This window comes from Danio rerio, chromosome 4, assembly GCF_049306965.1.
Source record: "Danio rerio strain Tuebingen ecotype United States chromosome 4, GRCz12tu, whole genome shotgun sequence".
NCBI lineage: Eukaryota > Metazoa > Chordata > Actinopteri > Cypriniformes > Danionidae > Danio > Danio rerio.
The window spans coordinates 16,041,474-16,060,058 of NC_133179.1; the positions used below are offsets into that span (position 1 = coordinate 16,041,474).

The following is an 18,585-nucleotide window of genomic DNA, read 5'->3' on the forward strand; positions in this document are numbered from 1 at the left end:
TTTTTCAGCTTACACTGACTGAGAATAATGTTGCACTATTTTATTAACAAATAATTAGAATGTTTTTTTTTTTCCTTCAACACATTCATCATTACTTTTGCCTGTGCAAGTTATTTGCGCGCGCTTGAGCGCGAAGGCATCTATTTTCAGGTGCAAGATGCCACTTTGGGTGGCACCAGCACACTCTGCCACACCTGTGGCTATGTCCCTGCTACAATAATAATAACAACAACAACGACAAAATAATAACAAAAAATAATAATAATAAGACAGGCCTACTTTGACGTTGCAATAAAAAAGTATTAATTATCAAATAAATATTTACAATAGGCTAAAGGCATATATTAAATTAAAATAGGAGAAAATCCAATAGAAACAAATGGTACCATTTATTATAGCCCCATGCAGGGTCCAATGTGTTCTTACAACCATTGAATAACTAAGTAAATAATAATAATAACAATACTAATAATAATAGGCCTAATAATAATAATAATAATAATAATAATAATAATAATAATAATAATAATAAATTATTATTTTATACAGAGTAGGCTATTATTTAGGCCTACAATAGCTCTGAAACAATCAAGTAAACCAGGTGCTGCTCGGAAATGGCTTTCTTTGCTCAGCATCAGGTGCACAGCAGCAAGAAGCTTGGCAGTGAACTATGACCTTATTTTAATGACAAATGTCTAAGAATACTGCTGATTTACGTTTTTATTTAATTTATACATACGCAATGAATGTAAGCCTGCTAACTGTGTGTGGTTCAAATGATAGAATATGTAAACTTTGTTTATATATATAATTAAATAATAATAATTAAAAGCCTGCGTGTAAGGCTTTTATTTTGAGGGTGACGTCACGAGCGCAGATTTGGTTAACCAGTTAGAGGAAAGTGGGCGTTTCAGCACCGCCTACATGTGTAAAATGAATTTTAAAGTCGTTTATCCGTTTTCCTACTCTAAACCAAAGAACGAAAATCCAGCCAAAATCTCGTTTTTTCGTTTTCTCGTGAGCAAAAGGAAAAACGGAAAAACGGCCGTTTTCTCCATTTCCTTTATTCCGTTTGAAAATGGAAAACAAATGAACAAAACGTACACGGACCATTAGGCTACATGAAGGATGTGGTTTGTATAAATTAACTTTATATTCAAAAGGGCCAGTTTACACAGTAATTCATTTTGAAATATTTGGCTATTTAAAATTTAACTCCATAGGCTTTTGTGCGTAATAGAAACACTTAACATAATTCAAATGCATAATTGGATGAGCATTATTGTATGATTATTACATACCACTAGACCTGATGCTGATCAGTACAACTAGCAGAGGCGGATTTAGTGATTTAGGGGCCCTAAGCAATTTCAGGTTGTGGGGTCCTAGCATTAAAACTCAAAACACTCTCATTCTCGAGATTTGTTTGTTTGTTTGTAAATATACTGCATGTTAAAAATATAAATTAAATACAACAAATTCACAAATAAAAAAAAAACAAGTTCACAAACTAACAATGTTTTCAGTTAATTAGCCATATTTGTTATTTGATTTTAATATTTGCATGTGCAGTATGGAAGGAATTTTGCATTATTCATGAGGGCTCCCAGTTTTGAAAAGAAGTAATAATGTTAAAATCTTAGTGGTTGTAGACAGATTTTACATCATATGAAATGTATGAAAGAGCTATATGATTAGTATAGGCTTCTTGGCATTGGTCAGGGCCCCCTGATTCCCCGGGGGGGAACCTCGCTTATTAGTTAAGCCCACCCCTGACTTGTAGATGTATAGTAAAACCAGACAGCTATATGTGAATGTCAGTAAAATACAGTAAGTGTTTGCTATTAGCTATTTATTATTTTCTGTATGTTAACTGTTGCAAATATGTAAAGCAAACAACAAAAAAACAATCAGTTTTTGCACACGCATCACAAGGTTCAAAATGATTTTAACCTATATACTGTAGGCCTATTATTGTTTTCTTCAGACAACCAATGACTTTAATATCCCTGGAATGAATTAATGAGGCTTCTTCTTCGGGAAAAAAAAAAAAAAAAAAAAAAAAAAAAAAAAAAAAAAAAAAACTTTTATCTAATAAAGCTGCTAAAGTCTTAATCAAAATCATTCATAATTGCTACCGAATAAATTAGCTAGATTTAATAACAACATTTTCCTCAAATAGTAATTTTGTATTCAATATGACGAAACACTAAATCATTTATTTTGGGAGTGTACATACTGTAAAGTGTTTGGGTTGACTTTTCCAACTTCATTAAAATATTCTTGTTTCCAAACTTTTGTACATCCCAAATAATCTTTGGTTACTCTCTGAACTTAGTCCTTCTCAATGTAAATTTATTAATAATCTATTGCTTTTTCTGGCTGTATTTTACATCCAGAAATGTACATTTTCAAAGAAACACTCTTACTTTTTATTTTCAGAAAGGATTTTGATTTATATGTGAACTCCTTAAAAGACTTTAACAATTATATTGTATGTAAAACTCTTTCTTGGTGTAAATCCTTTTTTTTGCTAGAATTTTATTAATGTAACCCCTTTTTATCTCTTTGTTCATAATGTATATTTGTAAATGCTCTTTCTTACATAATAAAAAAATGAATGAATGAATGAATGAATGAATGAATGAAAAAGAAAGGTCATTTTCAGATATTTCAATTTCACAACCACATATTTTCTCCATAAAACCCATTTAATTCCAAATTCCTGCTTTATAAGTTTAACAAAACCAAACTGAAATCTCTCCAAGCATCCCCTGTGGTATGAATCCCCGGATGGGAATCACAGCTCTGTGCAATACAAGGAATTCTCTTTTGAAAAATGAGAGCGGGTGTTTGTATCCTGTGGGAGTTTCCTGTGCGTTTTCACAAGGTGACATTTAAAAGACAGTTTCACACACTGCAGTTCAGCAGCCATGAGCAGCTGACACATAAAAACCTTTATCACCGTCAAACCACACGGCAGAGGAGGACCAGGATCCTCTGTGTGTGTGTCTGTGTGTTTAAGACCATGCCATAATAGTAGTAGCGAGCAGCACAAGTGTGTGTTGGTTGATAATGTCGTCCAATGTGTGTGTGTCCCCCTCAAACCATGATAACAGGCAATGTGCACCTGTGTTTGTGCGCAGTGACTGCTAATTAAAAGGATGGTGAAAGGTGTGCTGGTGGTTTTGAGGCTATGCGGGTTTGAATGGGTGCACCTGTGTTCATTTTGAAACAATTGTCAATAAAAAAAGCACTGTAATTAAAATCTGATACAGATAGATGTTCAATTTGGGATTCTTCTGTGCTGTGCTAACTAATTCTGTGGTTTAATTTAGTGTATGGAAAATATTCACAGTGAAAAGTGAGAGGATAATGTAAAAGATTATTGCTCCAGAATAAAAAAAAAAGGTTTGTAAGTATGCAAATCCTAATAAAAGAAGACATTTTCTATTGGGAATTGATTTTTTTTTCTCATATTTTATGTTTGTTTGATTGTTTAGACTTTATTAATCCCAAAGGGAAATTCACGTCACAGCTGAGCATTCCATACTATAAGATAAATAAAATAAATTACATATTAAAAAAGACAATAATACTAATAATATATTAAATGACATTCACACACTGTAAAAAACTATACAATAACTTAGTCCTGTCTGCATATTTTTAGGTTATTGTAACTTATTAAACTAAGTTAATCATGTTCTAACCTATTTTTATAGGTTATGTAGACTGCTTAACATAATAATTTCAATGGGCTTTTAAGCCTAATTTGATTCAGCTTAAAAATTTAAGGTTACCAGGATTTTTGTACATTGGACCTTAGATTCAAACAATGAGTAGACACTACAGTAATATTATTGCTATTACAATTCAGCAAATTAATCTAGTATGACTTTGGTTATACAACCTGATCACTGTTGGTAAAAATGACTTTCTGTATCGTTCCCTAAAACACTGGGGCTGAATTAATTTTAAGCTAAAAGAGCTTGCACATGATATTTAAAAGGGGATGACTATTGTGGATCATCATACTCACAAATTTGTTCAACATTCGATCAAGTGATATCTCTTTTATAGTGGGTAATACACACCCAACAACTGAACCTGCCCTTTTTATAAGCTTATTTAATTTGTTTTTCTCCTTCTCCAACATTCCCCTATGAGTTAAACACACATTATTAGTCCTGTCCTGTCCTGTGAGAGAGTAGTGATGTCCTCCAGTTGCTGTGTCATTCAAAGCATGGAACTTTGCACTTCCTATTAATTTTTGACTGCTGTAACCTTCAGAATTTTTTGTTGTATTCTTTCTTTGTGCTACAATCCTTGGTGTTATCTAAAATAAACGGATTTCACTGCCTTAGTTTTAGTAAAGCACTGTTTTGCTAGCATGGCATAACCAAAACTACAACTATTTCTTGAGTTATTTATTGCTGTATGCATGCGCAAGGTGATTTTAACATTTACATTCATGTTATTTTACATTATTGACATATCTACCAGTGTTTTGTTATCAACAGAAGCATATGAGTCTTGTGCTTGTGTATGCTTTATAGTACGTACCTAGAATGTATTGTGGGAATGAATGTTGTCTGTACACTGGTGAAAGTGTAGAGATGTGCTCTGCAGTTTCCTGTACTCAGAATGTCTCATTACGATGAAGAGGATCTGACCTCACTACTGCAGTGTGTAGTCAGCATGCATCTCACACCCAAGAAGAGAAAGAGTATCTCTCTCTCTCTCTCATTCTATCGATACTCAGTTTCTCCTGCCAAACAATATTAAATAATACAAAATTAGTGCATTCTTCGAAGAAAATCTGAGTGCTTTTCTTTGCCATGATGCCGGGATGTTGTTACGGTTTTACTAATTTTTTCAAAGTAGTTGAAACAACAATGCATTGAGGTTACAAAGTGGTTGAGAGGATGGTTGCAAGGGTGAGCACAAGAGTTTGCTTATACTTGCCCATTTTAAACATTAAAAAATCCTATTTTAAAGTCTGCCAGCCACTATACAGATGTCTCATTAGTCGTTGTTTATATAGCCTGCTTTACATAAGCCATTCATATTTTGCAATCTGCACATACATATCCATGCTTCCAGCGGCATATTATAGAAACATTGATTCATTTCATATCACTGGGGATTAAAGTTTGAATCTACAGTAAGAGCTTGTTTCTAAATAAAGGCTTACGTTTCTGGCCCCTCAGGCCAGATTGCAGAAACATCAAGTTCCAGCACATAAGCTATACTTCAGCAAGATTTTCTGGACAAGAAGCTTCATTGTCTTATAGTGTAGCAACTCAGAAATCCCAGTTTTAACCTAACGACTTCAAACTGAAGCTGTTGTGTAATCTAAGCAGTCAAATATCTGGTCACACTTTATTTTAAAGTACAATTATCAGCATCAACAAACCATTATCTATGCTTTAGGCTTTAAACTTCTAATTTGCTGCATATTAACAGTTATTAAGGTTGGTGTTAGGTGTTGGATATTTACTTTGAGCACAAATAGTCAATAGTTAATAGAGAGAATTGGTACTTAAACTAAAGTGTTAGACACTTTAGCAAAACTGCAATGAAGCGGCTTTCTAAACACAGTAAATCAGAGTGACAAACTTTAACCTGTTCCAAAATATTTTCCCATTGTAGAGATTTCTATCAAACTTACTAGATTTTTTCCACAAAAACACTCAAAACTGTGCAAGCAAAGTAAAACCTCAACAAAGAATCCTTCTCTTAGTAAACATTCATTCTCAGATATAAAAGTACAACAGCTGTTATTGGAATAGTACCCTTATAGAACTCGGGGGGATGATTGGGAGTCCATGATAGGTAAGGACAGATGGAGGGAATTTTGCCAGGACACTGGGGTTTCACCCCTACTGTTTACGAGGAGTGCCATGCAATTTTAAATCACCCCAGAGGTTTATCGTCTCATCCGAAAGACTGACAGTATATTGTCCCCTTCACTATACTGGGGTATTAGGACTCACACAGACACTTCCAACAGCAATCTAGTTTTCCCATGTGGTCTCTCATCCAGGTACTGACCAGGCTTAGCTCTGCTTAGCTTCAGTGAGTAACTGGTCATGGGTTGCAGGTTGATAAGGCTTTACTTCTGAGTGTGTAAGTTATTTTGCACCTCTGTGATTCCTATTTAATGACTGGATAGTCAAAACTGTAAATCTCTACTAAAAATCTGCACAACCAAATTAAACGGACTGTGATATCTAACCATTTTAAATGAAATGGTTAGATTTCACTCACAAAATGTTGCAAAGGCAAATATGATCTCAAAAATTGTTCAGGAAGTATGCCAATTTCAACATCTCATTTAAAGCACTGAACAGCCCCAGAGTAACTCTGGAAAAAAATATTTTTTTTAAACCACCATGCAAATAGTCTGATCACTTCCACAATGACACAATGATCTTTTAAGTCTGTATTGTGTGTTTAACAGCCCAGTCCACCGCATGATACTAAAGACCAGAGACATCTAGAGACATCCTTTTCCCTTCTACTCTCACTCATTTGTAAAACAGACACCTCCGGCAAGGTCCTGCTTATCAAGTATGCTCTGTCTAAACCAAACTTCATCAAACACATTCGAAGATCTCTGTTGACTCAGTAACGCTCGGCGATGATGCAATGTTTCAGCTTAATAGAATAATCGAGTCTCTTTATATTTTATTGACTTTTTCAGAATAGAACACACAAGAAAATCCTGCATTTTCTCTCCTCCGCCGCCTTAAAACTTCATTTATTTTTCCGCCGGCTTCTTATTATTGATAAGACACGACTTTTGCTTTATTTGAATGTAAATGAAGCGTTAGATTAACCCAGGCCGTGGATTTGAAATATTACAGATGTATTTGTAGGGAAATTAGATTTATTCTGCTGATCTGATGGATTCCTCTGATGGCTTTTTTTTTCTTCTTTTCATCCTTTTTTTTTGTGATGAGCACATATTTGATTTCGGAAATGGAAACAGCACGGCCCCTCTCGCTCCATCTGCTGATTATATCCTATGATTACTGAGGTGAAGGTAAACAGAACTCACTTGATGGAGGAATCTTGGGCCACTGCGTGTTTGGAAGATTGAAATGAGGCGTCAGTGTCACCCATGTCTGAACACAGCCTCTATATTTTATCCATCAGGTCTGCCTGACATCACTACATTATGAAATTCCAGGGTCATGCTATATAATACTACAATTTATGCCTCTCTCACACACACAGCTTTTTAGCAATAGAAATTCCAGTACACTGTATGTATTAATTTATTCATTCATTCATTTTGCTTTGGCTTAATCGCTATATTTCAGAGGTTGCCACAGAAGAATGAACCGCCAACTATCCCGGCATATGTTTTACGCAGCGGATACCCTTCGAGTTGCAACCCAGTACACACACTCATTTTCTTGTCGGCATAGTCCCTTTAATAATCCGTGTTTGCCAAAGTGGAATGAACCGCCAACTTATCCAGCACGTTTTTACGCAGCAGATGCCCTTAAAGCTGCAAACGATCCCTGGGAAACATCCATACACAGTCATACACTAGGGACAATTTAGTCTACCCAATTCACCTGTACCGCATGTCTTTGGACTGTGGGGGAAACCGGAGCACCCAGAGGAAACCCACGCGAACGCAGGGAGAATATGCAAACCAATTCTCCCACATAGAAACGCCAACTAACCCAGCCGAGGCTCGAACCAGCGACCTTCTTGCTGTGAGGCAACAGCACTACCTACTGTGCCACTGCGTCACCTTAAGGCCAATTTAGTTCACCCAATTCATCTATAGCATATGTCTTTGGACTGTGTGGGAAAACTTGAGCACCTGGAGGAAACCCACACCATGCAAACTCCACACATAATTCCCAACTGGCACAGTCGAGACTCGTATCAGTGACCTTCTTGCTGTGAGGCGCCACAAGTGCTAACCACTGAGCAACCGTGTTACCTCGTATGCATTCATAGTGTTTCAATATCTAAAAAAAAAAAAAACATTTGCAAATCTTTAACTTTAACTTTCTTTTACTTTTTAAATATTTAACTTTCTTTAAAAATGAATAAAGTACAGAAATCTTCACACTCTAAAAATATCTTAACCCAGCACTGGGTCAGATATGGACCAAAAATCTCCTTTTAAATACGTACAAATTTAATTTGTGTTAACACAAAATTAGGGTAGGTAAATTAGGGTATGTACACTGTCAGAAATAAAGGTATGGCAACTGTCACTGGGGTGGTACCTTTTTAAAAAGGTACAAATTTGTACCTTAATAATAATAATTACCATATTAATACCTCAAGGGTACATATTGGAACCTAAAAAGTACAAAAGTGGTACTAAAATATACTTTTGAGGTACCATTATGGACCCTTTAAGTACAAATATGTACCTTTTGGAAAGGTACCACCCCAGTGACAGCTTGCGTACCTTTATTTCTGAGAGTGTAGGCAACTTTTATTAACAATTACTTAGGAAAAAAAGACATTTCTGATGTGCACCTTGAGACTAACTGTTTAATTTAACTATGCTGTTTAATTAACACTATATAGTTCAAAGGCCTCTAGCTAAACATTCAATATCAATTAATATCATATACCTATTTTATTTTACTTTTTTTATCATTCAATAGTTTTTTTTTTTTAATTTGTTTAAAAAAAGTTACCAGGTAAAAAATATATAACGCCACAAAACATATTAAATTATATTATATTATTCGTTCATTTTTCTTCAGCTTTGTCTCATTATTCATCTGGGGTCACCACAGCGGAATGAACCTCCAACTTATCCAGCATTTGTTTTATACAGCGTATACCCTTCCAGCTGCAACCCAGAACTGAAAAACATCCAAACACACTCATTCACACATATACACTACGGCCAATTCAGTGTATTCAATTCCCCTATAGCGCATGTCTTTGGACTGTGGGGGAACTGGAGCACCCAGAGGAAACCCACGCCAACACGGAGAGAACATGCAAACTCCACACACAAATTATTATATTATATTATATTATATTATATTATATTATATTATATTATATTATATTATATTATATTATATTATATTATACATATATATGCTCATAAGTATTGCTTATATAGTCAGAAAATAGGTTTAAAAATCTTCAAAACCTAAACACAGAGTACGCCTAAGAACTTCAAACTACTATTTAAAGACATTTCTTTATCAATAACATACCATTGATTGAAGTATCAATTTGATCGATGTGTTATAACCACGACTAATCAAAGTGAAAAGAAAGAATTGGAGTGTATATTGTTTTTGTTTTTTCTCATAAAGAAATATATACAGAACTTGAGTGTGTAGGGGTGAGTGTGTGTGCATGTATTCCTGCCTAAGGCTGTCTTTGCTCTCCCCTTCATGGCCCGAGTCCCAGCTCTCAGCCTGACCTCTACGCCACATACAGAGAGCAAATGAAGAGGAACTAACACGCAGCCCTGCATCTCTCCCCTCCACTCCACAAGCCTCTCGTATCGCTCTTTTCCACCCCGCAATTCCCTTTTATCCTCTAACCATCTCTCGCTTTTTATTGCTTTCATACCCGTGCTCACCTCATCGCTCCTTTCGGGGTTTTTCTTTTATTTCCTGCACTCACTGTGAGGATAAGCTTTTATATTTAAAATAGCATTTCCATGAAAAGGTGGCATAATCCTGTTTTCCGCTCTTTTCTGCTCTAGCAAGCAGTCTCTGGAATATATGTCTCTATATTCTTGTAAACATACTATAAATGCTTGTTTACAGAAGTAACGGTAAAGATAGCTATATTAGCATTTACACCAGTGCACAATATTGTTTAATGTGTACGCTGCAGTTTTGTTGTCCGTTGCTTTATAAGTTTATGCTCTTTAAAGCTACATCTTTATCATTATAGATATCCGTCTTGGTATAAACAGGCCTTAAAAGCACAAAGGTTTGCTTGTGTACTAGAGGTGGCCAAAGTAGGGGCTGCGGGCCAACATTGAAAAAATCTGAAGAGAGTGAAAATGATGGAGAGTTGGTTGAGGTGAAGGCCTTTTACAGAGATCGCCATTTGAATGTCGGAGCTACACAAAAGCCAACTAAAATTAAACGTTTTATTTAAATGTTGTAAATGAATCAGACTTTTAAAATGTAAATACTGTCACTTGACAGGAGCACCTCGGCTAGTGTATTCAGCACTGAACTCCATTGTGTTATAAATGGGATTGTTTATGTTTTAAGTATAATAAGTTCATTATTAAACATAAAAAACAAAACTGCATAATTATTTAACATGTTTTAAAACAATGTTTTTTAGTTATTTTTAAATATTACGCAAATAAACTAAAAATTACCCATGGCAAGTTTAATGTAATACGGTATGGTATACTTTACTTCGGCCCACAACCCTCAATCAAGTTTGAACACCAAATTTCTAAACGCCTCTCAATTTACAGCTTTAGAACAGCTAAACTGGCTATCAAGGCTACCCAAAAACGTTAACATGCCAAATTATGTCAGGAACATGCTTATTTAATGCTAGCAATGTCGTAAAGCATTGCTAAAAATATGAAAGAGCATTTTAGCCATAAGTTAAAATGTTAGCAGCCTGCTAACTTATGCTGTCAATGTGCTAACATGATAAACATTCAATCAACATACAAGTTCATGTTAACAAAATGTTAAACATGTTAGTAAATGTAAACAATGTTAACAATATACACTAGAATATCTGTTAAACATAATAAAAATGACACTCGGTTCTAGATGTTAAAATGTTAAACATGCTAGCAACATCTTAAATTATGGTAGCAATCTGCTAGCCATGTTAGGATCGTAATAATTCATGCCATCGATGTGTTGACACATTTTAACCACGGTAAAAATGTTAGAAACATGCTATCTATATGTTTATTCCTTTAAGCAATGGGCTCTATGCACAGCTAGAGTTTTAAAGCCAACGCTAAACTTCCGGAGAAAGCTTAATGTGACTATTTTCAATTAAACAAGGTTGTTTTTACAGCATTGACATTGTAATGAAATTAAAATACATTCAGTTAAATAGACTCAAGCAATCATTTAGTTGTTCAAGCATTAAACAAGATGAAAGATCATTGTAACCACTAGCGCCAGTAGCAACAGGTAAGTGCAGAAATTCCATTGAAAATACTGGGTAAAATAAACGGTCATATTTTAAAGACATGACGGGGAAAAATGGAGTTTAGTGCAGTGCTTCTTGTCAGATCTGAGACCCACTTCATGTCGTATATCTAACAGGGAGTGAAGACTGCTGATTTTTACAGAAATCAGATCTTAAACGTGACAATTTTGTAATGGAAAGACAGTTCACCGGAAGTCCTTGGGCTGCCTGGCTTAAAATTAAAAGTTGTGTGCATAAGCAGGTTCTTCTGCTTTGAATCCAACTCAAAATACCTCCCAAAAACTTTAACTATCTGGCTACATACCATGGTGAATCATAACAGTAGTCATTTGTTACTTTGCTATACACCAAAGTACTGACAATACTATTTGTGATGCACATTTTATGGTACGTTCATGTGTTTTTTGTATGAATAAATGATTTTGCAATTATAAAAAAAGCTTAAAGTAGTTATCCAACCACATACCATCTGTTCTACTCTCTACTATGTGTTCAAATGCCTCCTTAATTTTCATGTGAAAGTGTGTTCATTTTGCTTGCTCCCTCCTGAGCATTCAAACACACTTAAAAATACCAGAGCATAAATATATATGCATACATATGAACATCAACTGAAATCTGGAGAGCAGTTTTTAGAGCACAACACTCTCATACTGAGACGCAAGGAGGGAAATTTGTGTGTGTTTTGTGTGTGTGTGTGTGTGTGTGTGTGTGTGTGTGTGTCTAGGGTCTCATCTCTTGTCCATGCTAATGAGCGTAAAGTGACTTCACTTGCTGCAGCTGTCCGGCAGGCTGCTCGGAGTCGATTGGTGGCAAAATAAATAAAGATCTAGACGATGTGGTTTATGGATGACTGCTTCTGTACTGAAGGCTGGAAACACAGGGACAGCGAGGGCCTGTGAAGAGACAAATTACAATTATTAACAGGCATACACACAGACAGTGAGTCACAGTGCACTGTGGAGCATGATCACAAATGGATGGAAAAGATGAACTCTTTTTTTTTTTGGTTGAAATCTACAATACCACTCAAATATCTGGGGCTATTTGTTAATATCTATGGTTAACAACACTAGCAACAAACGAAATATGCTACAAAAATTTTTTTTAGATTAGATTAAATTCAACTTTATTGTCATTACACATGTACAAGTACAATGCAACGAAATGAAATGCAGTTTAGGTCTAACCAGCAGTGCAATAGCAGCAAGTGCAACATGCTAAATAACATACTCATTTATGTAAATTAATAAATATTGTAAGTTCTACTTATCAAATAATTCTGAAGCTAATCAATGCACGACAGCATATACAAAAAAACATGACTGTAATGTAATGTAATGTAATGTAATTTTTATATCTCTTTAATTGCTGCTCTTCCAAACGGTTGACCATGCTTTGACTGTTTTAAATAAAGACTGTTAAGAATGACTGTTTTAAATAATTATTTATATGTAATAATTTAAATTGTTGGTTTACAAAAAAAAAAAAATCAGAATCAGAATGTCAGAATGTCTACAGCTGTTTTTTTATACGGTTTATTTAAATTGGATCATTAAAAAAATCATAAAATATATTGATATTCAATTAGTAAATATGTAAAATAAGTACTTAAATATGTGCAAATTCAAACTAAATTGCAACTGGTTCTACAAAAGTTAATGAAATTTGGCACAAATCTGATCAAAACATTATTTTTTTCCTCTTTTTTTTAACACACTCCTGTTTAAAATCCTACAGTTTAACATGTCACATTGCAGGACTTCGCTCTCCCTTGCTTAAAAATTTCATGTCAACTACTCACAAGTATATTACCGTCTGCTCACTCCACACGAAGTAATCCAGGTTTTGCCAAGCCCGTCCGCCGTAATTTAAAGCGCACAGCAGACTAGCCTCCTCTCAGAAATAAATGGCACTCGAGTCAGTGACCCTGATCCAAACCCGGCTTCATTACACGCTCACTGAACATGGGCCCTTCTCACCTCCTCCTTCAGTCTGGACTCGCATGTCCGACCAAACATGTCTGATAATGACGGCCGCCAGTCAGTCATTCAGCCACGCTCTGCCTCTGCCGCAATGATCTCTGGACCTGAAATGTGCCTGTAGTGAACAGAATTGGAATTATTTGGTGTACAAAATGGCTGTCTATTATCTGTGTGTGACGGTGTGTGTACTGATGGCCTGTGGCTCGTGATATACGTCACACTTTAGCATGTAGTAATGGCAGTCCTTGGGCCACAGAGTCTCATTAAGAGTAGAAACACACACACTTCACTAGAGGTTACGAAGAGGGCCAGGGCTTTCTGAAATTGTTCTGTAACTAAGCACAACATCCATCTATAACCTCCACCACTGGATTCCCCCTGGGTTTCAGCAGATTTTATGTCAGACTTCAGCTGCCAGTATTTATTGGCTTGATTTGTCAATGTACTGATGGGGTGGTTGTGGCTTAGATTGAGATATTTGTTTGCACAGTGCACTGGGTTGTTTGTGACCGAGCTGAGCTGGTTAGAGGGTAAAAACTTCGAGCCGAAGACAGGGTTATGATGAGTGCCCATGACTAACAAGTGACTCACACCAACATCCATGTTTTAAATGCTATTTTAGGGGGTTATATTTTAAGAAACAGTAGAAAGATGACAGTACATGACGCAGAGAGAAGGTGAATGGGATCTTTATATGTCAGAAACTGGAACCTAACTTTATTAGGAGATTACTGGTATGTTATCAGTTTGCTTGGCCATTCGTTCATTTTCTTTTTGGCTTAGCCCCTTTATTAATCTTGGGTTGCCACAGCGAAATGAACCGCCAGCTTATCCAGCATATGTTTTACGCAGCAGATGCCCTGCAACCCATCACTGGGAAACATACATACACACTCATTCACACACATACACTACGGACAATTACCCAATTCACCTATAGCACATGTCTTTGGACTTGTGGGGGAACTGGAGCACCCAGTGGGAAAACCCACATGAACACTGGGAGAGCATACAGACTTCATACAGAAATGGCATACCACCCAGGCGTGGCTCAAACCAGCACCCTTCTTGCTGTGAGGCGATCGTGCAACCCTCTGCGCCACAGTGACGCCTTGGTTGGCCAGTGGAAAAGTAAAAAAAAGTGCCTGCTACAAAATAACGTGAACAAAACAATGAGTTTAACAACATTACATTGATATTCAAATGCCTTGATATTAGAGGTGTGACCTACACTAGTCTCACGGTTCGATCCGGTTCCGATTATCATGCCATCAATTTGATATCTCGATGCTTTCCATCCACAATTAGATTTTTGTTCTAGTGTTAATAAAATTGTAATGATTTTCCTGCTTGCTTTTTGAGCACTGTCGAGCGTGTTCTTACACTCTTGGTCATTGTTTTCACCCGCTCAACAAGCTGTGATTGGCTCTAAAACTGTCAGCTCTGTTCACCGATGAGTGTAAGGAACAGCTGCACTTACAGTCTATATGTGCATAATACATAATAGACGCAGTGAAGAAAACTCAAACTACAGTGTCTTGCATTACAGTGAAAATGACCAATTTTAAGAGTGTAAGAACACGCTCAGCAGCACTCAAAAAGCAAGCAATGCACCGTGATGCACCAAGATATCAAATTGAACCGAATTGTTGGCAAGATAATTGTGACCGAATTAAATCGTGAGACTAGTGTATCACACCACTAATATCAAGGCAATTGAATATTAATGTAATGTTGCTAAACTCATTATTTTGTTCATGTTATTTTGTTTGTGTAATTAAAAAAAAACCTTTATTTATTTTTATTTTTCATTTTAGCGAACTTTAACAGCCGAGAGGAGATGTAAAGTTTTACAGCTTTTTATTTTCTCCCTAATAGTGAAATAGCAGCTCGTGTGCTGTCCCTCCTTTAGTGTCAACAAAGGACTGTCCAGCAAACTCACAAGCAGTGAATTGTGCACACTTATCTACCTCTTTTTCACCTTTATTGTACAGGACAGTGGAGTTGAGACAGGAATACATGGGAAGCTGAGAGAGGAGGGAAGGATCGGCAAGAACCTCGAGCCAAAAATAGAACTCGGGTCGCCGTGAGCACCTTAGTGCTATACTGTATGTCGGCGCACTTTACCAGTAGGCTATTCGCGCCAACACAATTATCTACTTTTAAGTAGTTGGAGCGTTTCATTCACTCGTCCTCGCCTCCTTCGCCATAGTATTAGTACGTAACAACAGGTTGATTATTACTGACTTGATATCGAACTGTCTGCATGGCGGAGCACCAAAGAAACAATTCATTTTGACACCCCTATTTAATATTTAACTACTGCAAGCTATAAATAACATTGAAGAATGAACTGCGGTGATTGAAACAAAATAAACCAAAGTTAGTTTCAGGACTCTGAAAATGAAAACCAAAGTAAACTTTCGAGACAAGTTGGCATCTGCTTGTTGGTCCTTGGCGATTATGAAATGGCCCGTATGATATGCATTTTCCCCACCTTGGGCACTAGAGCATATGGAAATCTGCATTTAAATGCACGTAAAGACAGATTTGAGAAATACTCTGCAGAGCCTCTAGATTTAATTATCTCTTATAATAAAGTCTTGTGGCATCAAAACCAGATGAGGCAGAAGGCAGCAGATTACATGAATCATGCAATCAATACCATATTTTCTGTATCACAGGTGGAACTCTATTCAGAAGGGTCACCTTGCCTTGGACTTAGTCTTGTCTCAAAGTCTTGGGATCAGTTTAGTTTAAGTAAACTTTTCTATTTAAATGTTTTGCTATTTTTTTCCAGCACGGTGCTGGGTTGCGGCTGGAAGGGCATCCGCTGCATACAACATATACCAGAGTACCAGAGTAGTTGGTGGTTCATTCCACTGTGGCCTAATGAATCAGGGACTAAGCTGAAGGAAAAGGAATGAATGCATGCTATTTAGTCTTGTCCTTTATTTCTATGACCACTCAATTTCGCCTACTTTTTGATTAGGCATCTCAGTTACTTTGACATTGATTTGACATTGTCAGACTGTTGAGGCTGACCAGCTGAAAAATTTGGGGGAAGAGGAAGGATTTGTAATCATTGAGAAGGTAGGGGGCTTTCCCTCTCAACGTCTATGGTAGTTACAGCCCTAAAAGTACAATACAAACAACACAGGACAGGCTAGTACTACAAAACTCAGCACTTAGCAAACAAATCGCGAAACTACTCAACATTACAGACTTGTCGGAGAATTTTCAATGATTTAAAGCGTGCGCATTTGCATAGTGTGTGGATTGTGGTTTGAGTTTTGCACTTCTAAAGCTGCACTGGATGTTTTCCCGAGAAACACTTGAGACCAGAGCACTGACACACGGCTCACGGAGAAAACATTAACGCTCTAGAGGTGAGAGAGAAAGAGAAAAGCGTCTCTGCCTTTCAGTTTCGCCTGAGGGAATGCTATCCACTCCATTTTTACATGAAAGACCTTTTCTGTTTTTGTGATTGAGGGCATCGGGATGGCCTGAGGGAAGAGAGTTTTGTGGGGGAGCGTTGCAATATTGGGGGCGTGTTAGATGGTAATTCACACGGAACAGCGAAATCCAATCATCCCATTCAGTCAAAGCGCTGAGCACACAAAAAGCCGCCGTTCTTGTACACACAAACATGGGTGGATATGAATCTGCTTTATTCGCGGTCGATTGAAGACAATGGTGTTCGCCGAAGATAAGATTCGGCCGGTCTCCTCGGACTGAGAAATAAAATAACTATTACCCACCCACCTCAACCCCCTTGAACACATCCACGTGTGCAAACGTGTCCCAAACGTGTCCCAAACGTCCCGCTCTCAAGCAATGAACATAGATAAGCAAATGTCATGTCGTTCTTGAGTTAACCTGCATTCGTAGCACTCGCCGTCACTTTTGTAATCAAAATCAATAACAGCCCAAGGGCTATGAAAGAAAGGAAAAAACAAGCTAATAAGCAGATGCTAATGAGCCCCAGAGAAAGGTCAAGTCTAAACAAAAGATTTCCCCCTTATAAATATTTAAGCATGATCAGTATTACAGAAACAGGTAATTAAGCCATCAGGCATCAGGGATGGCTACCTCCTGATTGGACTCTCATTTAAGATTAGTTCACTTGAGTGAAGGACCCCTCAACGGCCCCCTAATGTGCTTCTTTTGAATGTGAAGATGTCCGGTCCAAAAACAAACCACACACATACACACACACATAGGGAATGCCAATGACTTCTATCCTGAACCATTGGTTTCCATGCATGGACAAAACAAATAGCTGTACAATTTATAAGGTGTCCCGTTTTGTGCCTGGCAGGCTGATATTGGAAGGGTTAGCAGGAGGTCAGGGCACCTTCACCAGTGGGCTTCACTATAAATGTAGGATAACATGACAAGCCAACGCGCAGGTGAAATCAACTTGACAGATATATTATAAGCAAACAAGAAAACTTGAAAGGTGCACAAGTGGCTACTGACAGCTGTGCAAAGCTTTTTTGTTGATGTTAAATGCACGTAAATGCACAAATATTGAATACAGAACTCAATATTTAAAGATTTGAGTCGAGTCAGACAACAATATTGGTGAAATAATGGGAAACACTTTTTTTTTGATGGTCCATTTAAATGTTAGTAGACTGTCTGCTTAATATCTGCTGATACTGCTCCTTCAACAGACATTTACTGACTATAAGAAACTTTGCAAGTACATGTCAACTTACACTAACCCTAACCCCAACCTAACAGTCAACTTATAATCTAATTAGTATTAGTTGGCATGTAGATGCAATGTAACTTAAATTCAACAAACGGGCCATCAAAATAAAGTGTGACCAAATAATGATCCACTGTCACATATTTGTAAAAAAAAAAAAAAAAAAAAATTATATAATATATATATATATATATATATATATATATATATATATATATATATATATATATATGTGTGTGTGTGTGTGTGTGTGTGTGTGTGTGTGTGTGTGTGTGTGTGTGTGTGTGTGTGTGTGTGTGTGTGTGTACATTGATTTGAAGGATATTGAGGTATAAATAAAATATGAAAATATTACATACAATATTAGAAAAAATAACACTATTGCATATTTATTCTTCTGAAAAGCGTGTTTTGTCTTTGAGCAGATAATAATTAAAGAAGCAGATAGTTAAGCTACTAAATATTTAAACTAGATTATATTAATTAATAAACATTAATTAGCCAATAAGCTATGATGAATGACAATAAAAAAAAAGATTTTAACCTATAGGTTAACCTATATTTCAAGCATGTTCATTATTCATCAGAATAAATTATACATAATTTATTACACACAAATTTAAGTATACATAATTTATTGTAATGAATAAAACTATTTGAAATATAACTAAAATCATAGCCTTAGATGAATGCTTAATCCATTTATTTAAAAAAACCAAA

The 18,585-nt window shown here is 36.3% G+C and overlaps 1 long non-coding RNA gene across 2 annotated transcripts; it reads right to left on the reverse strand.

Annotated features, from left to right (window-relative positions):
- Nucleotides 1–11,064: 11,064 nt before the first annotated feature.
- LOC103910431 (uncharacterized) lies at nucleotides 11,065–17,980 on the reverse strand. 2 transcript variants are annotated; one of them, XR_660770.3, is made up of 2 exons: nucleotides 12,968–17,980; nucleotides 11,065–12,059 (listed from the first exon to the last, which is right to left on the reverse strand). It is a non-coding gene; the product is annotated as an uncharacterized lncRNA (long non-coding RNA). The 2 variants fall into 2 exon arrangements; XR_012402017.1 differs by having other exon boundaries at nucleotides 12,979–17,860.
- Nucleotides 17,981–18,585: the final 605 nt, after the last annotated feature.